The sequence below is a fragment of the Schistosoma haematobium genome, chromosome 3 (genome assembly GCF_000699445.3).
Source record: "Schistosoma haematobium chromosome 3, whole genome shotgun sequence".
NCBI lineage: Eukaryota > Metazoa > Platyhelminthes > Trematoda > Strigeidida > Schistosomatidae > Schistosoma > Schistosoma haematobium.
In genome coordinates this window covers 19,473,481-19,501,084 of record NC_067198.1, presented here as the reverse complement: position 1 = coordinate 19,501,084, position 27,604 = coordinate 19,473,481, and the positions used below count along the sequence as shown (strand labels likewise).

The window sequence follows — 27,604 nt, the reverse complement described above, 5'->3', positions numbered from 1 at the left end:
GTCAAAGAAGTGCAAATAATTGTAAGGTGTAATACCACACTGCAGTGTTCAATACTGTAAAGATAGACTGAATCTCTAATTATTATATCCTCTTAAAATTCGTTCTAACCATGATCTCTATCCATTTAATACTTCATAATTGTGTCATAAGCGTAATTCTACGCAGTTCAGCGGATTTCTGATACTCTCATATTATTACAGTGATATTAGAATTTTTAACCATCACACCTTAAAGCACGCTGTATCGAGACACTTAGATTATCGTCCATTTTATAAGGTGATTGGCAAGATTTGATAACCACTAAAAAAGGACCGGACAAACATTAAATTGGTCACTACTTAGTAGTCGAATAATTTTGAATATCTCCCAGTCCTACAAGAGGTCAGTCGCAGGATAATTAACTCAGTGATACGTGTCAAACTGTGCATTCAAATGACTGGGAGTCAAATCTGCTAGACAGCACTGTTTCTGTCAAAATTACAAAAACACTTTGTTGACTGACATCACATAACACGAAACCGGTGTCTTGGGTTTTCTGTTGACTATTTTAAACCACTTGTAGCCTTTACTATATATTGTTTGTCATTTACAACAGAAGTAGGAAACTTATAAAGCGTTCACTAAATAGAATCATTTTCAATGAAAATGGCTATAATTATAATTGCCTAAGAGATCGTGTGCATCTGTATTTGATAAGTATGATTAAAACGATAAGATTTTCGTCGTTGATACGTTTTCTAATATTTAGTAAATATTTATTATCTTTTTATTTATAAATGAGGTAAACATTTCTGTTATCATTTAATGGTGGAAATCAACTTTCGACTAAACAATGTCTATTAAATCAATATTTCGAAGTGTAGTTAAAGGATGAATTACGCGCAAATCTCAAAACCTTTTGAAACCTGTAAAGTTAATCACGTCATCCGTGGAAAATTTCCCTAAAAGTCGCCAACTGGCTGATTTCAATATTTTGTCGAATAAATCTATCGAATTTTACTAGGCTGTTGTACCTGAATATCGTTGACTGTAATCCTACTGAAGCTTCTCTAATGAAGATCAGTAAGTTATTCATTGTATTTTGGTCTTCAATAATGCTTTACCTGATGTTTGTTCTTGATGAAAATTATAGTTAAGATGAACAGCTTACATTAATCGAAAACAGATACATTCACTCAGCCAACCAATCGATGGATATATCTGCGTTTCATTAAGCAAATTGTTATCAGTATAAATATACCTTAATTGCATAAGAAAAAATAATCTGAAGGTTAACTGGTCTTATATTACAACCATAAGCTCGATCTTTATAGAGCATTTTGAGAAAATTTATGCATTTCCGAAGTCTTCCTGTAGAATTATGAAAGTAGGTCAACTGAGTAAATAAGTTAAGTCCAATTTATAAATAAAAATATTACATAGGTCAATGACTTAAGTTAGAAATTTGAAACATTGAATGACAGCTTTTCATCATTAAGTTAATGAAATCTTTTCAAAGTCTGAAATGTTCAGGCTTAAATCCCTGTAGAATGTGATTTAACTCTTCTGAAGTGTCACACGCATACTGAAGGAAGAAATAGTTGTCCTTTGTTCTCAGATTTTTACTGGTTATCATGCAGTAATCATTGTATCAGTATTATTAACCTATTAATACATGAGTTTTCTTTTGTGAATTTGCGTTGTGAATTAATTTACGATTGTAATTAAATGTATAAACAATTCTTCATAATTACTTCAAGAGTGGTCTCCCTAAACTAGAAAGTGGCAGTTAGGTACCATTGCTTATAACTGTCAATTTTCACATTTTAAGGAAGTGTGTAACACAAGTCAGTAAATTCTATGATAAAGAGAATATTCATAGGACGATATACATCTTATAGATTTATTTAAATATAAATTAAAGAGATATAATTGAGCGTTTTAGTAGTTTTAACTTACCGATCAAGTAAATAGGTGTATGAAATGAAAAGTGGAATAGTTTTCATTTAGTATAAATGTAATTATTATAAATAAACACAATATTTATTCAGTATATTCAAAGCTGTTCTTATCGATATAGTAAATCAATACCGAATGCGGTTATTACAAGTTAATTACCAAAGTAAATAATTTTATACACTGCAAACAACTTGATGTACTCTGTGGTAGAAAATTACGGATCTTACAAACAGCATACACGCACTTGTAAAATGAATTCATTGAGAAACATCACAATATATAACAGTCCTTTTGAAATCCGGTATCAAACAGTGAGATGAAGTCAACTCAAATCAAAACAAAGATGAACTACAAAATTTCGACAATAAATTCACATTTAGTTTGTTTTATACTCATTCCATCATATTTGGTCTTTTACATTTATGTTAATATGAATTCAATAGAATTAGAAAATAATTTCATATATTTAGTTCAACAATTGATCAATTGACAAGGAATGAGAAAGAGAGAATAATGATGAGAGATTTAGATTTGATAAAACTATGATATGGTAGTTATTTAAATCATGTTTCCAATCATATATATTAAGAATAGCTGTTGACTAAATAAACAGATTTTCATGAGAGAAACCTATTTCTAGTTAAAAATTGGTTGTTTGGTATTGTTGTTATTTTTGAAATTTTTTTTCAATACTGAAGAAACATCATCAGCTAAAGTATCATTGAAAACTAAAGAGTGCTTAACAACTGTTTAGCCGTAAGTTAGTGATTTTAAACTAGATTTATCAAATATACCAGGTGTGATTGAACTTTATACCGTTAGTTTTTACAGTTAGTGTTAGTACATAAGGAAATCTTTCATGCTAGTTTCTCATCTTGTTTTTAACACCACTTTAAGCCCCTCTGAGGCTACTACCGGTCCAAAGGAGGAGGTTTGGGCATGTGGTTAGCCACCTTATCCCGTAGAAAAACGCTAACCAGAAAAAATTCTGAACTTTCGTCTCATTTAACTTTGAAGTTCTTTGTAGCCGCATGGATATGACGCAAAGCTTAATGTCATGATGCTCTTGGTGAATTAAGATATTTTGTTTTATTGAGAAAAGGTTTAGAATATTCACTGGACCTTTTTTATGGCGCATCTGTTAAACTATGGAAATTCCTTTTCTTTTTAATCTAAATGAAGTTTAATTAAAGTTGGACAGTGGCTAGCAGCGGTATCTTGAAAGCTTCTTCCATCCTGTCTTAGATTCGCTAGATGGGTATACTTGCATCGATGTTAGTGCTCACACTGAGATTTTAACCCAGAGCATTTTACTTCAAGTACCAATCGTGTTATCCATCCAGATAATGAGCGTGGACAACCTATGGCTTTCAAGTGTTTGAATTATCTAGATGTTGATTTTAAGAACTAAAATTGATTGGCATATTCGCATCCTGTCCAGGCACTATTACATTTTAGAGGCCACCTGGATGAGACGCATACATACCGATTTACATCAAGCTTGCGAATTGAAAATTGAATTCTCTCTTTTTTTGAATCACTATAAAGGTTTTACAGTGTACTGTGAATCACTGAACTCAGAAAAAATGTATATCCACTTTTTAGCTTAAAAATGTGATTTTCGATACAGACTCGTTTTGGATGTGCGAATAAATCCCTTTTGATAAAGCGATTATTATGACATTCACATTTTCTAATCAAAATTAATTTTTAAAACTTTTATATAGAGGCATATATTAATCCACTAGTTTTTTTTAACTTTAGATCTTCACACTTCCCTCTATCTGTATAATCCATTCTTTTAAACACAACAATTTTTATTGTTTTTTGATTACGTGAATTATGGTTGGGTTTAAGCAGTCGTAACCATAACAACTTATCTTGAAAAATTTGTCAAAGTAAATATAGGTTTTCGCACAAAGATGTACTTAGAAGGAAGTTAGCTGTCAGATTATTGTTGTATGACGAATACCAATGTGAATTACGTTTGACTCTATATACGTATTCCTTGTTAATATTGGTAATAAGAATGTGGATAGATTGCCGGAAGTGATAACTGAGGTCATATTTATTTTGGCTGACGTTAAAATAGAACGAGTAGCACTTACTTGATAATTATTCAGTCAAATGTTAAAAAGTAGTGTGGTTATATTTGTTAGTATTTCAGAATCAGTTAGTTTTTCAGATTCTAAACAGAGTAATTAGTATGCTAAATTCTCAGTGGATGGTAATCACTGTTAAGCTGTTTGTTTTCTTTAATTTTAATCAATTTATATTAACTAATGCTCCATATCATGGCAATTAGCACATTATTTTATGAGAACACAACTTCTTGGTGCTTAGAAAAAGATGTCGGAAACTATCTTCTTATCTTTAGAGATGTTTTTGAATACGCCAATACTCGATTTACCGGTTACAACTAAATTTCTTTGATCAAGAACATTTGTCATGAAACATTAACTTAGTGAGCAACAGTTTACTACGTTTAATGTAATTTATGTATAGTTAAGAGTAAAAAATACAGATGAACATTCCTAAGTTCGCATATAATTTAATGCTTTAAAATAATGTTAGATCCTGATAGAGTAAGGTAATTTAGAAACTGGTCAGTAACAGAAATAATTCTAAATAAACTCTTATTCAACATATAATAACTATTAAAAATTAGTCACCAAACACTAATAAGGTTTGAAGTAGAAAGGTAATAAAAGATCATTACAATTGGGTGTTTAAACTTTGAACAAGTATCATACATTAGGAATTAATTGGTGGTATACAACAAATGTTCATGTAGAATTCATGCCTTATGAAGTAATTTTCACATATTAACTATCAGTTATTCTATATTATTGTATTCAGTGCATTACCACCTTAGAGGCTGTATACAACAATTAGTTTTGTAAAAGTTCAATTGTATATACTAATAAATCAAATTTACATTTTCTGAGCACGTTTCATATTATATCAGTCTCATGTACGAGATGGTATTCAATAGTGTTAAGCATTTAGTAAAATCGTTAGATATGGTTAGATGTCTTTGAAATAATGAACCGATTTACGTTAGACTATCATTGCGTGCGGCAATTACCAACCAAATACAATGGAATATGGTGGCGCAATGTCGTGGATTGATTAAAGTTGGAAATTAACATCATTGGATGGCAGCCTAATAGTTTAGAAACTAAGCATTTACGCGCGAGGTCGACGATGGTGGGTTTAATCCCTGTGTGAGGGGTCATGGATGCACATTGCTAAAGAGTCAAAGACTGGGATGAAGCGATTGCACCGTTTCTATGTTTCCACTGGTGAATAAACGTAGACCAGTTGGCAAAATTATTTCTATTTATTTAATACTTATCTTAATATATATATGGATCATTTGCAACTTTTTTGCCAAAAGTTTTAACTTTCAGTGTTTAGCATTCATTTACCTTTCCCTAAAAAACTAGAGTATAAAAATACAGATATTAGAAAACTTATGGTATTTTAATGCGTTTTTTGAATTATCCAATCCGATTTTGGCAATTTCGAAAATAATTCTTTCTACAAATCAATCCTGATCGACGGATATTCATCTTCAAATGTGCTAACGTTAGTCTTATCTTGTTTTCATTGAAATACATGATCATGTAACGTGATATTTATTTTCGTTTTGTAAGAAGTTGTATGGAAAGTTGACCTTCTACACTTAACATTTGTTTGAGTATTTGATTCATTCAAATGTTTTGTGCATTTTATTATTATTTAAATGTGTATCTACGTAACGATATTGAATAAGAAATAGCAATATAACGAGTTAAATGTCATATGATCAAGATTATCAGTAATTATAGTTTATAAGATTTGGGAAATAAAACTATTCTACCATACTTTTTTTCTTCATTTCAAAATGTCTGTTAATTTTACCATAAAACTGTACGTGTAATTTGACTAAAAATAATTTTTTTAACATAATAGTTAGATAGTCACTAACTAACGACTTTTGTACTATCATACCATATAAATTATTTTATCGTACCTATCATTTATTCTTCATTTTATGAAACTTTAACCAACACAATTTTAATGATAGTCGGTTAAATTATAAAGTGACAAACTATTTTTAACGTCTGCACTGTTTAAACTAATGTCAATTTTTTTTTATTAAGATAATGAACCGATTGATGTCAGATCACCTTTGGAAACCTGAGGGCACTGGACAGCCGTTTCGTCTCATTGTGGGACTCCTCAGCAGTGCGTGCCCCACAACAGGACGAAATGGCCGTCCAGTGCTTCCAGGTTTCCAAAAGTGGTCTAACATCAATCGGTTCATGATCTCAATAAAAAAAACTTGATAATCTCCACAACCCCTATACTAGTAATGTCAATTTATTAAACTGTTAATGACATGTGTTTTGTTGTTTGTTTGTTTGTTATTTTACAAAGAATGCAATGTACTTTGTAATTTGTTTTCTTTCAGACTAAGAATATTGAAATCATTTACATTATTTCCATTTTTTTAATTATAAAGTAATCCATTTGTTAACCTGGATCGATTGATATTAGAATTTGTTTTTCTATGCAATAAATGTAATCAGAAAATAAAGTTGACAATTTCGGTTTGATGAATGAACTTATAATTCCCCTGGGATTTGCGTTAGGTCTGCTTACTAAAATGTATGGAGGTTTTGCATTAACATTATTAGACAGCACTCAGTTACAATCAATTTTCAAGAACTTTGAGAATTTAATTTATTTGCATTAAGTGAAGAGACTACTAGTTCTCAGTTCATTCTTGTAATAAACAATTCTGAAATTAACTCAGCATTATTATATCTACTTGAATGTTTACAAATTATTAGGGACTCGAGTTATGGTATATCTATTACTATTAGTATTATAACTATAAAACAATTATCTTGCCAGTCACTCCAACACTAATTATTTATTCACTGTATTATAGTTGGTACAGTTGTTTATTTAACGAATCAAAACGTTGCTCGTGAATAACGAATTGATGTAAGTTAGAACACTACTGGTAACCAGGGTGCGCTAAACGGTCATATCATCCCAGTATGGGATTCTTTAAAAGTGCTTATCCACGACACCACATCCAGAACTCAAATCTAAGACCATGAGTCTAACACGCGAATATTTGGCGTCTAAAGGTGTTAATGCCATATTTCAATCAACTCATGATATGGAACAACCCTCACCTGACACTTCATTTGTCATGGCTTCTCTGTGGAACTTCGAGAGTTGATTTGAGGCTATTATACGGGGATTTTTGGGAATGGTAGAATTTTCGTGTGTTATGGATGTATTTTACTAGAACAAAACAGCCGTTCAGTGCATCCAAATCTTCAATGATAATCTAGCTAAAGTCGATTCATTATTTAAACTATGAAAATCTTATAATCTCTACAAATCTCATTGTAATAAAATTAAAAATTATTTCATCTTTCAGAAAAGCAAAATCAACAAAGTTAACATTTTACTGTTGATTTTGCTAAGGGTATTTTTTTGAAATTAAAATGGAGGTGAATGAGAAAAACATCTATTCTATCCTTTTGCAAAGTCATGTTTCAGTTAAAATGTGTACTGATTAATGACATCGTTACATCATTTAAAACAGAACGGAAGCTTTAAAAAATTGAAACGTTACCACAGAAACCATGAATGAAGTTAAGTTTTTTTTCTGCAAACTATAACATGATGTCAATTGCATTCATGTGATTTTTAATGTTAGAAAATGCGCTTTAATAAAAGCGCTTTTTTAACCTAACCTGCTTTTTTTTCAAAACACTGACATGGTAAACGTTTAACATATCGTTACATTATTATGCTAGTTAAAACCTATTGAACTCCTCATACTTTCTTGTGTGTATTTCATTTAGATTTCTGACAAAAATTATTTTGTTTCTGAAATCAGGTTTTAGACCGATCGCCTGCTCTTTGAGCGAATGTATGCTTTCAAATACTATTCGTTATAAAATGTTATCTCCAATATGTGTAAAAATCAAATATGAAACTCCTAGGTCCCAGAATGGATTACTAGAGTATTTCAGAGGGAGGAATACTGGATAGTTTCAAGCTACAATGATATTGTTGCTCGCTAGTCATTGATTTTCAGTTAATCTCGTTGCCAAAATCAGCTTATAATAAAGCATATTTCAAAGCTGAGGAGCTTTCAGTTGTATTGTGATTATCAACATTAAATATGGTGATGATCATTTTGAAGCCAATCAGATCAAACTGTATTTGGATATCTAAATAACTTTAATAAAGTCAATGCATTCTGTTTATAATTAGTTGTAAATATTATGTTTAATTAAATGTCCAAAGAGTTCTGTTTCTCTGTTAACACAGGTTTTAGTTAAATGTTCAACTCATAATCATTATAGTTTACTTAGGTTTTTCATGTATTAATAATAAAACATGGTGCGATATTTTATGGGTAAGCTTAATTCACAGTTCTGTTCTAACAAAATAATCAGTAGTGAACATGTTTATGAAATGACGTGGGAACATTTACGATTAATATAATTTATAAATTGTCAGCAGAATCATATATGTATATGCATATATATTCGGGAAAGATGACCAAAGACAAAACTGTGGCTCGCAACAAAATTTCGACCGGCAACCTTCAATTGATCTAGGTAATAATCTACTAAATAAACTACAGGACCTCATTACCACAGAGATTTTAATTTCGTTCGTGTTGTGTTAAAATACCATGTGAATAGCCAATAAGATACTAATTATATATATATGTTAATTTGCCGCTGTTTTCTTCTTTTATCGTTCTTCATTCTAAATAGAATGTGACATTTAAAATAAAACCCAAGAATATAATTTAGACAAATATCATATTACGTTTATTCATTTACTTTCTATACAAAAAAGCTTTAACAATAGACCGGATCATTTAAAGATTGCTCAACAACAAAGCCAAAAGTTAAGGAATATGTGTGAACGATGTGATGATGTAACGATTTGGTGATACATTATCACTAAAATAAAAAAAACTCATTTGCTAAGAAAATTTATCGTATTATTTTAATAATGATTAGCCATTTGGTGTTTTCGTTTAAAGTTGATCACCACAATTTTCAAAATGTCAGTGATGAATAAATGTAATTTGTAGTACAAAAGTAAAACTTATTTTTACATCAAGAATAATACTTATCAATATCACGATCCTGAACCCAAAATAACATGCTACATCCAGCTGACTTGTCCCAAATAGGACGAAACGCTCATCCTGGATTCCAGTGCAAGCCATTATCCATCTTTGCTTATAAAGCTTCTGACCTAAGGCAATATCGAAGCAGTCCGCACAGAATGCACATATTCCAATAAGAGACTAATTATTTGCAGTCTTAAATAACAATGGGAAGATACAAGTAAACAACACCAAGTGAATTTAATATGCTACAATTTTTGCCATTATTTTCATTTCGTTAAGGATTTCATTTAATTATACTTTACAAGAATAGATAAATTCAGTTCTATATGATATATATATTCTAAGGTGAATAGGTTGTAAAATGTATAGATGATTAATAAATATTATTAGTTACTTTTATCAGCAGGATATAAACGTGTATTAAAAGATGTAGTAAGTTAATCAGTATTGAAATTGTTTCGGCTTGATAGATACTAATATTATATTTCATTTTCAATCATATTTAAGCATAGACATTTGTAAATAGTTTCAACTATACATTTTAATTGTCATTTAAATTAACCTAGGCAACTAAATTTTGGACATTATTCATATTGCCAAGTAGTAGTCAATGACATAATTATTTGACAATTTAATAATTTTGTAATTATATATCATAAATAGTTGCTGTATTATTAAATTATTACTATTGTAGATAATTTGTGAAGTGCTATATCTTGTGAATGCTTAACATACCAACCTATTAAAAGTTCACATTAGTAATCTAAGTTATTCAGCTCTTGATTAAGATCTAATTTTCTTTTTAATCCAATTAACACAACAACCGTTAAAGGTGAACGCTAAAAGGGAGAGGTAGGTTATGAGAGAATTCAGACATTTGAAAAAAATAGGCAGCGCTAAGTGATTTTCAAAACCGAACCAGATTGTTTGCACTGAGGTTGAGTTGTATGAAATATATATATTCGCACAATTAAAAAAGTGTTAAAGTGAAGAGAAGAAATTTTCGCATTCTCATGACTATAGAGTTTGGCTAATTTTTACAGTGTTGATACCTCGAAAATTATTGAGAAATGCAAATCACTAAAAAATTTGAGTGTTCTGTAGAACAGAATATATGTTTCGCAGTATTTCGGTTCACTTAAGAGACCTAAGTTGTTTTGTTTTTAAAAAGTGATTGCTATATTGATAATGTAAACCGCACTTGAAATTGCTCCTTGAAGAGATGAAACTGGATAACCATATTAGTGATTAAAATGTTTGGGAATGTTTAAACTACACTTCATAATATCAGACCACAAGAAAAATCAACAAGAGTATACATTTACTACAAAAAACGATACAGCCTTGATTCACAGCACATGAAACGGACTTAATACAAACTTGTCAAAAAAGTAACGATAATGAAAATTGTTCTACGTTTACTGTATCTGTAGTGTCGGTCATTATGTTAAGCCCATATACCTTATTCTAGCTTTCGGACAGCCGAATCTATTCATTCTACTTGAATCACATTTTGACCTTGTTAATTATCCGCTTATCAATCTTGACTGTTTTTATATGAACGCATATGTGTGTACACTTCCCATCCCTTTCATTACATGTCAGTAACTTATATTGGTGTGACTATAAGTGTTAATTAACGCATGATGAAATGGGAGTTGGTTTACCCGCCAACTCCACTGCGCGTCGTTTCGCTTCAATCTGTTCCATTCGCTTCATATACAAAATATATGTATTCAAAAGTCCATTCTCGTTGTTTGACTTATTTGATTCCGTTATTGACTAACGCAATTCAAGTCGATGATTATATACGAGGATAAGCGACACACACATTTCAGTAACAACCATTCATATGATCAACTTGGAGTCAGAACTCGGGTCACTAAAGTCGAGAGTCCGTCAACAAACATCTTCCAACCTAAATGACGACGAAATAAAGGGCCCTACATATCCTACTAATTTCAAACTATTCAATAGTTAGAGACGTTTTCCAGGTAGTAAATTTCAAATCTTAAACTTTTTTTATTATATCCGATTAACCATTCAATAAGTATGGAAACCACAGAAATTCATGTTTTTAACTACTCTTTGAATTATTTCTAGCAATTTTGTCATCTTCTTTCTCCAGAAGTTATAGATGATATATAGTTTTGTTCCGGGTATGAAGACTTTGAGATTTGACTCTATTATTTTAAAGCGGTGAATATCATACAAAGATGATTAATAGTGTCCAGAAACGGTTAAGTCATGGAATAGGTAACTAGATTGAGTAATCGAAATAACAACCTCTAGTTATGAAGTCATTTATAATAATGAGTAATCGTATTCTTAATCAAAGTTTCGACTTTCCAATATTCAACATTAGCTCTAACGTTATTAATTTTGAACTTTATAGATAATGAATTTAACAGTCATATACCATAAAAATTGATTTAACACTCCATATTCGTTTTTTTCTTTTTAAGTGAGTTTCTCGACTAAAATTGATCGAACTTATAAAGACTACATCAAAAAGATCTAGGATATCGATATAACTTCATAGTTATGTTCAAGGGAACTCATCAGGCTCCAGGGTTCACCTCGAAATACACTAAGCCCACAAATTCCTGCATACAAAACAACATTGATTACACAATATGTTGGGGAGAATTATTTTTATTTTCATGAAATAATTGTTAAGATCTTAGCGATACGTATTATAGTGTCATCATGTATCATATATTGTAAGGATATTTTGTTTTATAAGTCCGACATTAGTTAACAATAACTTTGTTTTGTCAGTCTGTATTTCCATTTCTATAGAGACTTTTAAATGTATTTTTTCAAAAATTCAGTCATTTGTTAACACTCCATAAATAATTTTAATAGTAATACCATGTTATTCTAATTAAAAAACTGACTTTTCTTATAATGTGCTTCATTGAATGTGTTTGATTTACTTAATGTCCTATTTACGGTATGCTTTGAGTGAAAAAGTAAATTGAGGAAACATTCTAATCATATTTCTAGAAAACAGTGTGTATAATTAATTATACTGGCTAGAGACGAATAGTATACTGGTTTATAAGAAAAGTCCTCGATTCTATATTATTTTAAATATTAAAGAATATCGTAGTTATTTCAAATGAATTCAAGAACATGAGGAATAAGCATTTGCAAAGACCGTTTTTTTCAATTCCAGTTAGCACTCCATCCCTTATTCTATCAGTCTGAATTATTTTGAGTATTTGAAAAGGAAATCGCTTAAAATAATAATCAAAGTTCCAAATCACACTGTTATACAACAATGATATATATTTTTGATCACTAACATGTATGGTTATAAATTTGTTGGTGTTCATGTTACTAGCTGATAAATAACCAGAAACTAGACTTGATATTTTGACATATTTCAAAAATTATCTAAGTATATTTAGTGTCTTTATTGTTATAATAATCCAATGAATATGAAATAATACCTATCTTATGTCAAACTGCGCCACAAAGGAACACATTGTATCGATGATTAGAAACAGACATCAAAAGAATGAATAACAACTAGAGGTAGCTGGAATGGATTACTCATTAGGGGTAACACGTGTAAGTAACTAAGTATGTCAAAAGTACACAAATATCGAAATTACAACTTCACTCATTGCCATAGGATTTGATTAAAGTGAGAATAGCTGTGTACAAACTTACATTACAAATTTATTATTTGGTTTTATGTAAAACGTTAGTCTCTTTTGACTCAAATACCAGATAACTTGGGCAAAATAATATGAGAAAATCTTTAAAATGATGAAAGCTTTATGATGTATATACGGTAAAGTTTCAACTGATTGTTTACATCTGAAAGTTATTTGTTTAGAAATTATACTTTAAATAATTTATTAAGTAACCATTTAGTTAAAGAAAACTCCTATAGTTGCTGTTGTCATGGCAATATACCAGATTTCAATTTGACTCATTTGACAGGATGAAAATGTAATCTCACGGTAACTATAACCTACTTTAATACAACTTTAAAGTAACAATATTTGTATAATTGCATTTACAATAAATAATCTGGATCAATTTGACAAAAACTAAGTTTCATATAGTTTGTAACAACTTATGGATAGGCATTTAAGTAGTGAATCAATTATTCATAACTATAAATCAAAATACAACGATTTTATTTTATTTTTTTCTAAACTGTTTGTTTCATTCAGTTAGTGAATTGACAAGAAAATAAACACGTTTAGGCATAGTTACAATATAAATTACAGATTTGTTTACTAAATATGTCATTTAGTATAAGAAAAAAATTGTTTTGCCTACAATTTATTATTCATTGTCAAATTGATATGAATAAATAACTCAGGTTTATTGTTTGGTATATAGAGTAAATAAAATAAAAATTATCTGCCTACCACATTGTTTAATTTTAATCTTATACTATGTATGGATTATATTCATCAAACAGGGGAAAAAAGGTGTTCATAACCAATGGACATATATTGAAAACTAATTTAAGATAATAAATTACTCAATAATTATTTCGTACTAGTTTAAAAAGTTGTAATAATTTGTTCGTACTTTTACACAGTAATATTTTACGTCGAAAGCAGCAATTGCGGCATATATATTTAATTATAAAAACTAGAATACATTGTACAATGTATAGCAACCCTTATCCAATAAGTTATTATCTAATTGTCTATTTATAGATGGAACCATATCGATTTTTGTCGATGGATTTAGGATTTATATGTCAAAGTACAAATGCGATTCATACTAGTTAATTTTAATCTATATGAATTTCTTAACAAACACTTGGATGTGAAACATTACTGCGATTTTATTGAATTCTTTCTAGACCACTAACTTTGATCGACGCGTGAATTCAACTGTTAAAATTACTACAACTCCACAAATCCTTATTTTGTTAGGTATTTATTAAACTATTATTATTATGCATTAACCACTGCTTATCAAAGAACGCACTAAATGCAAACATTTACATATTCATTTCAAAAGTAATGCGACAAAAAAAATCAAAGATACAACTATGGTGAGATTTCCATTAAATTTTAATATTTTGTTGGCTTAGATAATTGAGCCTAAGAACAATCATTTATGTAGAATAGATGAAAGTGGTTATCTGAACTCACTAGCTAAGTGACATTGAATTGGAATTTTAAGTAAAAAGGTACTGTTTTCAAATCCTTAAGTGAAAATAATCTCTGAGATGCAGAAAGATTAACCTCACGAGCCTAAAATAGGACGCAACGCTTGTCCTGGATTTCACCGTCAGCTATATTCGTTCGCGAGACAACAAATTTGTCAAGGCGATCCTCATAGAATGCACATAGGTCAACTAGGACTCATAAAAACTCAGTCCAAATATATCAGGAACCAGATGATCCCAACTTTTACAAATTAAACTAAGAAAAAACAAATCCATTTGGTATTGTTTATATGTATCTTTCCGTTGTTGTTTAGGGCTGCAATTGATCTTGTTGGCATATGTGCATCCTGTGAGGACTGCCTCGATATTGTCTTAATTCACAAGCTTTATAAGCAAATGGTACTGGGTTCGAGTCCCGGAGTAATCATTAACTCTGGGATGCAGGTACATCCAGCTGACTAGTCCCAAATAGGACGAAACGCGCGTCCTGGATTCTACTGCTAGCCACCACTCATCTTTGCCAAGTACAAATAGTTTATTGATCGATAACTTGAAATATTTCACTTTATAAAAAGAGTATAAGGTATGTATTTTACATATAAAAACCCAAAGCTCACAAAAAATTAATGATTTTTATGACAATTGGACATTTAATGTTTTACTGTATTGTAAATAGTTTGTTACATTCTATCAGTCATTCAGTTCAACAATTTAAAATCAACTGTGACTGTTAAAAGTATGCAGAAAATAACTTCTGATTATCTGTGACTTTTTTGAAATATCCGAAATATCTTAGCTTATTGTACGAAGACAAATAAAATTTTGTTATCCTAGATACATGACACTCTCCATACCAATATGAAAAAAATCATTGTATAGGTAAAAATGTAACATAAATGGTTGATTGAAAATAAGTGATAGTAAGATTTCCTACATGTTTGTTTTCTGCGTAATATATATATATATATATATATATCAGAAAGGGTTTTGTGGATATTATAGTAATTTCAATAGTTGAGATCATGAATCAATTGAAGCTAGACCACCATTGAAAACCTGAAAGCACTGGACGGCCGTTTTGCCTTTTCATAGGACTCATCAGCAGTGCGCATTCTCGATCCCGCCTCGCGAGATTCAAACCCAGGACCTATCAGTCTCGCGCGCGAGCGCTCAAACACTAGACCACTGAGCCGGCATATATATAAATACATATATATGATTATCTATTTATAGGATCACTTTATTACTAAAATGTTTAGTGAGAAACATGATTTTATTCAAGACATTCCTTGGTAAAACGATTTATACTCTTATAGTTGGATTTCGACTTGTTTAGATCTGCTTTTTGATTGATCGAACATAATATTTTTGCGTTGTTTTTTTGTACTATCTGAAATTGGAGTAATTTTAATTTGGTTATTCATTCTCTGAAGAAGTGGATTATATTGAGTTACGAGACGTCAGAACATCTAATGTTTCTACTCATTGGGATATTACAAATATATATTTTTTTTATCTATAATTTTTAATATAATTTTTCTAAGATTATAATTTTTGTTATCGTTAAAAATCCTAGTTAACATATTATCATTGTCAACAAGTAAGATTGAGACATTCATATGTATAATAAATATACATCTACAGTTATTACTTCTTCATCAAAACTGAATTATCCGTGACAGATTCTTTAAACCCGTGCTTTCGACATTGAGTGGTTTTCTTTTGATATATATTTAATTCCCAAAGACTAACCTTAAATTTTAAATGATTTAAAATAGTTTAGCATTAAATGTTTGTGAATGTAGATTTCTTAATGACTGGTATTCATTACGTAGTTATACCTCTATTCTTGTGAGAACCGATATTTCCTGATGGATTCAATCCAACGTCACTCACTTTCTCAGTTTGATACATTACCGCTGAGCTATTCAAGTTGTGATTAACTTTATGTAGGACTAGAATTAAGTTTATCTTATTCTTTTTTGAGTGTTGAATAAATTGAATCATTTAAATTCCAATGTAAATCTAAACAACTAGACATCCCATGCACTGTACTTATTTAGTCTAATGAGTTTAGTTTAGCATCAATTTGTAAATGTACAATAAATTTAAATAAATAAATAAATAAAAAGAAGTACCTACCACAAATCCTTCTTTTTTTAAACAACTAGCCACCTAAAAATGTAAAAAAAAGAGTATTACAAAACAAAATTCTATCAACAATCAATAATAAATTCTGTTCAAAATAGAAATTAGAAATAGATTTCAATTTTTTTTGTATTTATGTTCTCTTTATCACTGTGTATTTGAAGTGTAATACTGGCCAGTAATTATCGACAATATTATTTTTCACTTGAATTCTATTTATAGTAGACATCTGGTCGTTCACAGTATTGTTTCCTTTTGTGTGTGTGTGTGTGTGTGTGTGTGTAGAATTCCTACAATGATGATTATAATTACTATTTTAACAATTAGGAAAGATTGGCGTTTTCATCTGCTATTAGCTTATGGATTTTCGTGAAATAATTTTGAATTTCTACAATATTAACATAATCTTCATTACATATATCATAGTTGAATATAAATTTACCCTTGAATAGGTTGGTAACCGATAACAATAAATAATAATAAAATAATATTTATAACCTGAATTGTACGGTCGGATATCTTACCAAACTCAATTATAAACACATGAACTAGATGAAAATAAACCTGAGAATAGTGTATGTCTTGTAGAATTCATTATTTCTCAGACCGTAGTGAAAACACATTGTTGCCTATGAAATATTAACACGAAAAAACTAAAACAAACCCATTTAAAATGATAGTGAATTAAAGCCAAACTGTGGTATTTTACAATAGTCTCCAAACGAAGACAAACTGCTTACGTTCACTGCATTTATGTGTTTTTATTAGTGTAACTGTTTTAGTGAATCCAGTTACATAGGGCATAGAGTTATTTATGTCCTTCATAAAATCTTTGAATACAATCCAATTTGGATGAACAAAAGAACACTTAGAGATAAATTGTTATCTTTATTGTTTTTCTTTTACATAACTTATGGTATCAGCTAGACAAGAAAGCTTTTAATTTATCCAACATTTTACATTAAATGAAACGCATAGTTTGCTTGCTCATCTTTTGAAGCTATCGGAGTTCATATACACAGATCGAAATTTTGTGTTCAAGAGAAACTGTCACAGCCCATCTCTATTTTCAAGTCACTCTTATAAGCTATACCAGAGTTTTTCATAACAGAATTTGTATTCTCTCCCTTCCTAAATTTCTTTCAGTTTTGTATTCATTACGTTTTTTTACTCCAATATGGCGATAATGAGTTCTCGACATGCTAAGAAAAATATCGTAGTAATTCTCTTCTTAGATATATACGAATGTACATCTTAAGTAAATGATTTCGTCGAAAAGAAAGTTTTCTTCGCTCAATTCTCTTTTTCTAATCCAATGACACTATGGGTTATTTTAATTATCCTATATATTATTTTACTCGCCAACTGATCAACATTACGAATAACTATTTTAAATATTATATTCACTTTATCATCTTTTGTTTAATTATTTGGGCTATCATTCGATGTTATTCCTTAATTGAATTGTGAAATGATAATATTTTTATGCAACAATACTACATGATTGCCATTCTATTATTATTGTGAAATACATACACGTTAGTGTAGATCCATGACGAAGAACTGATTGAAGAGAAACATTTCTTTGTTACGTTTACTTTTCATCTTATGTTCAAATGGGAATTTCCGCTTTACCAAATTTACTGATTGTTTAGGAGTAGTTAGATTATTTTACTATTTTGTCCACTGTCTGCGTATTAGTATTGATTAACTAGTTACTCTTGGAGTAGAGAGATACTTAAGGATAAAACGTAACATATACATCAGCAAACGTGTGCTAACAAAGATCCACTTTTAACTACATAAATACCAACTCAATTAATGTAGAAAAGAAACTATTGCTGGTTTGCAAAACTGAATTCATTGTAAAATGAATAGATGAAGTAGATGCATTCCATTCTTTCTTTTTTATTTGGATTTTTAATACTCATTTTCTTATCAAGATTTTCATAAAAATTATCTTTTGGTTTCTAGTGGTTTTACTGGGAAAAAGGTTACTCACATGTGGTACTACGTGTAATTGATAAAAAACTGTTTTCATATATTTTAGTTATTGTCTTAAAAGTTACAATATTTATTATTAATGAAATGAAAAAGAGTCATTGGATTGTGTTGTAGTAATGCTTCGTGGCTATTTGGAACAATTTCGTCATATCCCTGTTCACTAAATATCAGTAACATTTGTAATAATCAAGTACAGAGAATAGGTTAATTGGTTTATAAACGCTGGATTCTTTCACTTTGGCTGAAATCATGGACAAATGTCAATTCTGAATTATCGGTTTAAAGGTATTGTGCTAGCAACGTAATGTAAAAGTTACAGGTTATATCTTGGCTAAAATTGTGTTTAGAAGTTGTTCTAAACTATAATTAAATAGCCGTGGAATGGTAAATAGTTTGCATTCGTCCAACAAAGTAACTCTGATATACAAGTTTGAATACGAAATGGGTTTATGTGGGATTTCTCAAATCGCCATTGAATTCTTTATTGATGAGAATAGGATGTTAACAGAATATAGTATATAAAAGTGTTTCAGCTATCGAGATGATTGCCGAAAAGCTAATTAGCTTAATTCATAAATTTACATTGAACAATGTTATTGAAATGATAATAACACTAATCTTTTCAATGATCTAATCAATGAATAAATCTGGTTAATAATTAGTGAAAATCAATAAAAATGAGATCAGCTGATATCATGTTTAAACATAATACTTACATAGACAAATCATGTGCCATTGTCAAATATATGTACTATTAACATAAGTAATACTGATGTAGTTCCCAGGTAAAACGTTTAACAAACTTTTTTCACCGTTACTTAGTGATTATGCTAAATTGTCTCATATCTTATTTCTGTTATAGACTAAAGGATTTTAGGCTCACTTCTTCAGAATGATATTTTTTAATTTGAGAATATTTTAGAATAAATTAAGATATAATAACAGTATTTTTATTCTAATCTTTTATTTGAATAATAGATAAATATTTTAGCAACAAAACAATAACAGTCAAAGGAAGTACATTTTTAACTTAACCATTTACAATAAATTTTGTTTAGATATATTAATTTGGCGCCTAAATGTATCACAATTAAAAACATACCTTAGTCCATAGTAAAGTTTAAATTTCATCATTAATGTGAATAATTGGACACATGTTCGATTTTAATATTCTTATTTAAACGTTCCATTGATTCATGTTTACATTAGTAACATTATAGTTATGAAAATAATAAAATTTACTTATTCATCATTATTATTCTGTTGTGGAGAGAATAATCTAAACTGATCTTAAAAACAAATAAAAACTTCTTTTTTGCCAAACAACAATAACATTTAATGAAAACAACAATAACAACAATAGCAACAATAAAATACAGAATAAATCATCATATGAACAATGAAAAGCATTCAGTGTAACTTTAATAATTAAGTGTTAAAATGATGTTTACAATTTTAGGTTTGACTATAAATGTATTTATTAAAATTAGAAAGGGGCTTTATAGAGATTTTAGTAATTGAATAATTGAATTTCTACTAGGATGAAACGGTCGTCCAGTACTTCCAGGTTTACCATGATGGTCTAGCTCCAATTGACTTGTGAATTCAAGTATTTATTAGAATAAAAATTATTTATTTTTAAGTTATGAAGGTAATTTATTGCATTATTGTTAAATGTAATTAAGACGAATGAATGGTTATTAATTAAAAAAAGGGCTAGAATTTTAATGAATAGTGCCTGAGATTCGAGTTGTTAAATCCTCTGCATGAATGTGGAAAGTAAAGCATTCTAGAAGATGAATCTTTAGGCTTTTGTACTGATTATTGTATTTATTTCATTAAATATGTCAACTAGACCAAATCATTACTCATTATGAAGAAAGTTCCATTTTTGTTTCTGTAAATAATAAGTCACGTTAAAGGGGAAGAATGTATTTGTAAAAACTCGAATATCGATAATTTTGATAATTGATTATATTTCCTTGAAAAAGCTTGGACCAGATTGCCATGCAAAATGTTGGATTTACTTCATATTCATTCGCTGAGATTTTAGAAATACATTCTTCCTCAATAATGTCTCATATCAACTCGGCGCCCAAATACTGTGCAACTAATTCATCAAATTTAGGTGAAAGTACTTATTTAGTAATTTATCTTGTTAAATGTTACATAAATAACTCTGATTGTTCTGTATTATTTGATTTGAGCAACTTTTCTACTTAGTCTTCAGATTATAAACCCTTTATTTATAAAAACAAGTTATATTTATTTTGTAAAAGAAAAGCAATAGTCAGGAGAAATGTGTATTTACTGGGTACAGTTGTTCATTTGCATATTTCCGTGTTCTGATATCTGATTTCTTTACTCGTCTAATATCCATTTATTATGACAACGCCGTGCTTTCCCTATAATGAAACCCTTCATTCCATCAGACAACTTTCAGTCCATGTTCAATACATACATACATACAACAAACAATGTTGTGAGTATCATCCACTAAAATATTATTGATGTTATAAAACCATATACAGCTGTGTTTACATAATGTTTTTCGTACACTTACAAATAGAATGTATTGTATGGAAGGTATAAGACTTCAAGAATAATAAGACTTGCCACTCAAGTTGTATTATATAATCACTACTTTTCCTAGAGATTGTCCTGTATCCTTTCAATAAGATTTTAAAAACCTATTTATGAAAAAAATGTTAGCTACGGCTTACATAATCGTTTCTAATCTATTCCAGCGTCTGTTAAAGGTTAATTAAATTATCTAAATGTTAGTACACTATATTTCAATCATGAAATAATCATAAATCTAATTTGTTTCTACCATATGAAAAATTTTTCCTTGCATATATGATAACATTTATACTTTCACTGATAGGGTTTATGCATACTAGTGTACTACTGTAGATATAATATCATAGAGTGTTCATGTTCTGTTTTTTTAGTTTCATTTAAGATGATCAACGAGTTTGATTAGTTCATATCCTTGAAGTTAGTTAATATAATCTTATTGATTAAGTATCATTTAATGATTATAACACATTAAATGTATGCATCAATTTTTAAAAATATATAAACAGATGTTTATAGTTACTCTTAAAATGTTGTTATGCATGTTCTACCCTAAACTCTCTCGTTTTTTAGTTTCTTTTAAAGATATCTGTTCAAGACAAATAAAACATCCTAAAATAGGAAATTTGACAATTAGTAATAGGTATCACAAAAAGACAGATAATAAACAGTTAAACTCTAAATACTTTATCCTTGGTTTTATGATTACTAGTTTTCATTTCAATCGAGTCTAAACATCTTAGGAATAAAGCATATATCATTAGATAATTAAAGTTAAAAATTTGGACTCCGCTTAAATTTTCTGGATTTAATCCTTACTACGATCTTCGACTGATATTACTTATAAGTTCAATCTCATAGTGAAACATCATTTTAACGCTTCCTGATTTCTAGCTATTCACCAGTTGAAGTTACTGTTAAAAATCTATCATATACAGATATATTCAAGCATTTAATTCAAATCTTCATTTATTTCTGAGCTAATGTGCTCGCTGCTGAGGAGTCTCATACCAGGACGAAACGGTCATCCAATACTTCCAGGTTTTCCATGGTGGTCTAACTTCAATTAACTCATGAGTTCAACGATTGAAATTAATAAAATCTCTACAAAACCCCGTTTTGAAACTAATTTATTGTTTAAAAGAATCAATCACTATCAAATGATTTTTATTATAAAATCCATAAAGTGAATATTAAAACTTAAATGGATAGATTTGTTTTAAACAGAAAAAAAATGACCGGAAATTATAAATAAACAAAAATTTATTTAATTTTATATCAATTAAATACTGGAAAATAACAAATGTACCCTTAAATAGCTATTCATATTTCATGTACATAGATTATGAAAACAAGTAGTGAGTTTATGATTAATGATAATACAAATAACCAGGTGGAATGATTTGAAAATGGGGTTAGTTTTATTGATTTGATATATATGATACATGATGAATCAAGGAAATAGTATACAATAATGAATTAGATCATTTCAATATAATATTTGTGTTTATATTTCATATAAGATAAACTCTGATTTGAGACATATAATATTGTTACTGTAATGGTATTTGTTTTAAACCATAATAATAAATAATGATAGAATATGATATAATTATGAAGTTAAAATATCAAAGGACACTTTACAGTTATATAATTTCATTTGATAATTTCAATAAATAATCGGTAAATTTTAATTAATTACAATAAACATATACGATAGTATAACTTAAAATGAATAGTGAATTGAAAACTAAGTTCAGGTTATTAACAATATAACAAAAAAGAGGTAAATAAGGTGTATATCAGAAGGGGTTTTGTGGAGATTTGAGTAATTTCAATAGTTGAGATTATGAGTCAATTGAAGCTAGACTGCTTTGGATCATGATCTCAATTATTGAAATTATTAAAATCTCCATAAAACCCCTTCTGATATTAATCAACATATACTCATCAATGAATGGATTCAAGAGTGATTTCCTGGAGTGATCACTGGAGTTCAATCGGACCAGTTGTGAGGTAGTAACTCACAAATGACAGTAGTGAATGTGTCATTGAATTTTGTGGATTCGTTGAAGTTAGACGTTAACACCGTTGGATGCCGGTCAGCTTAGTGATGTAATGGTTAAGCGAGACCTATAGGTCCTGTGTTTGAATCCCACGAAGCGGGAGCGTGGATGCGCACTGCTGGGGAGTCGCATAATAGGACGAAATGGCAGTCTAGTGCTTCCAGTTTTTTCCATGGTGATCTAGCTTCAATCGACTCATGATCTCAACTATTAAGTTGTATATGTTTGAATACTTTTACTAGTGTTTCTTTTTGAAATAACGTTAATATACTTAATCACATACATTGGAACTAGTATCTCTCATTAAAATGTCAAAATAGTTGTATTGCTCCAATTATTTGAATAACAACAAATTCACAGGTGCATATATAATTAGTTTTAGAGATTATATCGGTAATATATTTTAACACAAATATTTATATACTTTAAATGATAATGATTAAAAATATGTCAATATTCTTATATCTTAATGGAGATAGAATAGAGAATTGAATTAATATGATATCTCTTATCTATGATAAAATCACTTTTAAATGCTTGAATGGTTAATTTATATTGTTTTTTTTGGAAAGTAAAATGTACCAGTGAGATATTTTTGACATTTCCAGTTGACAGAATATTCCTTTATACGATAAGAATAGCTCAAAATAAACTTCCTTATCAAAAACCTTAATTCAGTCAACATGTGTTCAGCCAACAATGAGCAATCTTTCACAATAATATATCGTGTTAACATCAGTCTACCTAATTCCGCCAGACTGAGAATCTTTCAGACAGCTGAAGCCAATACTGTTCGGATCAAAACGCCAGAGCTTTGCATCCAAAAGAAATATGTTCAGCCGGTCCTTTTACCCTGGCCAACTTCGGGGCCAACTAGTTATGAATCAATTTTATAATATGGTGACGTAATTTGACTAATGTTCGTTTTTATGTTACAAATTTATCTTATTATTATTATTATTATCCTTATCAATGTTATTTTTAATACACTTGATAACTGTTTCGAGAAATTTATTCAGCATTCACCCCTATCTACTATATCTGACCTAATTCATATTATTCCATTTATTATGTAATTTTTTTATTTTTATTCCATTATTATCAGAATGGGTTTTGTGGAGAGTTTTAGAAATTCCACAGGCTGGAGTTGGACATTAACAGCGTTGGATGCCGGCTCAGTGGTCTAGTGGTTAAGTGCTCGCGCGCGAAGCCAGTAGGTCCTGGGTTCGAACCCCGTGTGGTGCGGGATCGTGGATGCGCACTGCTGAGGGGTCCCATACTAGGACGAAACGGCCGTCCAGTGCTTCCAGGTTTTCCATGGTGGTCTAGCTTCAATCGACTCATGATTTCAACCTGTGATATTCCATTATTCTCTCTCTTTCTCTCACTCCATGTTGATCATAAATATTCTGGTCATTTATCTCACAATTTCATTTCGATTATAAACTGATACAAGTTAACACTTCATATTAGTCAGTCCCAAAATTGACGATCTGATTTGATTTTATATGACAAACAACAAATCTTGATTCGTTTATTACAATTTTCAAATGATGTACTCTGCTTTAAATCTGACCAATTTTATGGATTATTAATTTGGTTTTATAATTGTAGAACCTGATGGGAAATTCATTGAAAAGAATTTTCTTCGTTCATACAATTGTGTTTTTAATATAATGGGAATTTTTCAGCGATTATTTGTGCTTCTAAGCTATTTTTGGTCATTAAATTAATAGAGTAGTTGTTATTCTCATCATACAAGTAAACAATTTTTGGTTGCTCGAGATTTGTATCACCAAATAAATTTTATCTATATATATAAGATCTGAAACCTAAAGTAACAATCATTTAAAATGTTTAATAGATTTGTACATTTTTCAATAACTGAATATATGATAGATTGTATTAATTCATTATTTACATAGAGCGTATGATTGGAAGTTGAATAGATAAATACTACATTTCAATTATGGATATTTTGTAATAGACTTATGTTACATCTGAGGTGTTTGAGATACATTTCTGCTTTGTCATTGAATCAATACACATATAAATATACTCAAAGGATTTTTGTGTCCACTTCAAAATTCCTACATTATACTTAAAAATTCTCCGGATGAAAAACTTGTTAAAGAGCAGAAGATTGACATTGAATTTTACACATCAGAGCACACTGTTGTTTTACTGATCATAAAATGATTATTATGTATCTATTCGTGTTGTTGTTTTTGTTTACAATGATTTACAAGAAGTTAACTCAATGTAGATGACAGTGATTATAATTTCTAATCAATAAACGATTATTATGGCATATTTCATCATTTAGAAATTTTGATAGCCAATATAAAATTTGTTTATAACAAGTTGATATTTACTTAATTACAAGAGAAAGGCATCAAAATGTAAAAAAATGGCCAAACTCATTACAAAAGTGATTATGAAAAACCTGCTTTATTTACTATACAGTGAATGTAGAAAACAATAGTAAATTGTTGTTTAAAAAATTGTCTGGTAATCTATAAATAAATAATATATTTCTAATATCCTAATGAGTAGAAAAATCTGATTTTCTCACGTATCGTGACTTAGTGTAAGCCACTTCTTCAGAGAATTTTCGGAATAACGTTTATAAATGATAATTTTTTAAGCTGAGGAACTAATGAATTTGTTACAGAATGAATTGAATCAACTTAGTAGTTAGAATTATTAAAACATAGGGAGGAAAATGTACGATAATAGATCCACCAAACATTAATTTAGTACAGTTTGTGGAATATTAAGTTACTGACTGTTCACAATTCGCTTTTATTTACAAACACGTACGTAATATGAAGTATATCAACAATTAACAAATACAATAGAGACATAATTATGAGTTTATGTTTAAACACAATTATAATATTGGTCATAATTAAAAAGCTTAACTGAACACTGGGAAATATTTCATAAAATGAAATTTAGTGTATATAAGTCACTATTAATGAACAAATAAGTGTGACTTACCAGCAGATGGATACTTCTGAATGGAGATCTCGATTTCAAGATTTTAATCTAAATGGATGTGATTTCCTGTTGATTTTTATGAAAATGTTCACTGATCGAAATAGTTCCTTGAATTAAATAATATTTAGGTATTTTGCTATGTTTATTACTGTTTCCAATACTTTAAAAAATAAATTTGCCTATTAGATATATTCTAATAATATGTCTTTATAAATCAAAAGATGATTAATTCAGCAGTCAAGCATTCATCTATTCTTTGATAATTTTAGAAATAAGATGAGTGAATATACAAAAGTTATCTGAAAACATACATTTTCTGCTTGGATATTTGAAATTCATCACGGAGGATATGATGTAGTTCACATGTAGACCAAATTCCACTATTTATCCTTTTCTAATGAATACAGACTACTTGATTGTTTTATTTCAATTCAATGTTTAGATATTCATGTGATAAACTGAAATAAACTTCACTGATGTGTTTCTCTTACTCGACAACACGTGGGCAGATAGATAGATTATGCTGAAATCACACGAGTTATCATATCTTTATCTCATGACAAAAAATGAACACAGTTAGCCAATATTTGTAATGTAAAAACAATATATGATTATGATTATATTATAGTTAATTTTGTTTCTCTGATTAGAAAAGTATTCCCCACAACATTAACTACTAATAAATGTCCAAGGTTATACCTTTATTCTCAAGGTTAGTTATTTGGCATCAAGTATAATAATACAACGATAATAGTTTTGTACGAAATAACCAATCAGTGAAATAGCAAGATTTAATTTGTTCTTAATATGGATACTAATCAGAGTGTATACATGTAGTACAACTAGAACAATACGTCATCCATTGATAATTGAAATAAATAAATAAATAAGCACTGTTGATTGGCTAACAAGAATATAGTGTGCTTACTAAATTTATAAAAACACAATTACCGTAGATCAGAAGAAATATTTCGAATTCTCAAATGAATTAAGGACGTTTAGATTTGATAAGTTTATGTAATTGTGATTTAAACTACCTGAACAGTATGATAAGTATTTATGATGTAAAACTTCTAAAAGTTTTCGCAAAGAAATATTTTAACCTTTACAGAACATAGTTTGTAGGACAAGAGGACCGTCCAGTGCTTCCACGTTTTCTGTGGTGGTCTAGCTTCAACTGACTCATGATTTTAACTATTGATATAAAGTTATTGTCAGAATTTTATAAGACTTTGATGAATTTCAAATTTACGAGAGTTATAGAAATCAATGTATTGATATGCTGGAAAGATTATAGGGCTTCGACTTTGGTTTTAACCAGAAAAGTCAATATCACTGAATGTAAAAGATATTTTTGATGCAACAACAAATGAAGGTGAAATGCCTCCGAATATTGTTACATATCAGACATCCTGAGTCACAAATTTACAGAGTACTTGTTTGTACCGGAGACCCTGATGATGGTCTTAATTAACTCAGCGTTTTCTGAAACATTTAACTACTAAGATACGAGAACTCATGAAATGTTTCCAGTAAATTCA

The 27,604-nt window shown here is 29.3% G+C and overlaps 1 protein-coding gene across 1 annotated transcript in view; it reads right to left on the bottom strand.

The window, feature by feature from the left end:
- ADAMTSL3 (ADAMTS-like protein 3) overlaps window positions 1-26,785 on the bottom strand; it is a 49,929-nt gene extending 23,144 nt beyond the window's left edge. Inside the window, exons 1-2 of the mRNA XM_012938980.3 lie at window positions 26,064-26,785; window positions 16,405-16,437 (exon numbers count right to left, since the gene is read on the bottom strand). The gene's annotated coding sequence lies outside the window, so the exon portion shown is untranslated. The remainder of the gene's footprint in view (window positions 1-16,404; window positions 16,438-26,063) is intronic.
- Window positions 26,786-27,604: the final 819 nt, after the last annotated feature.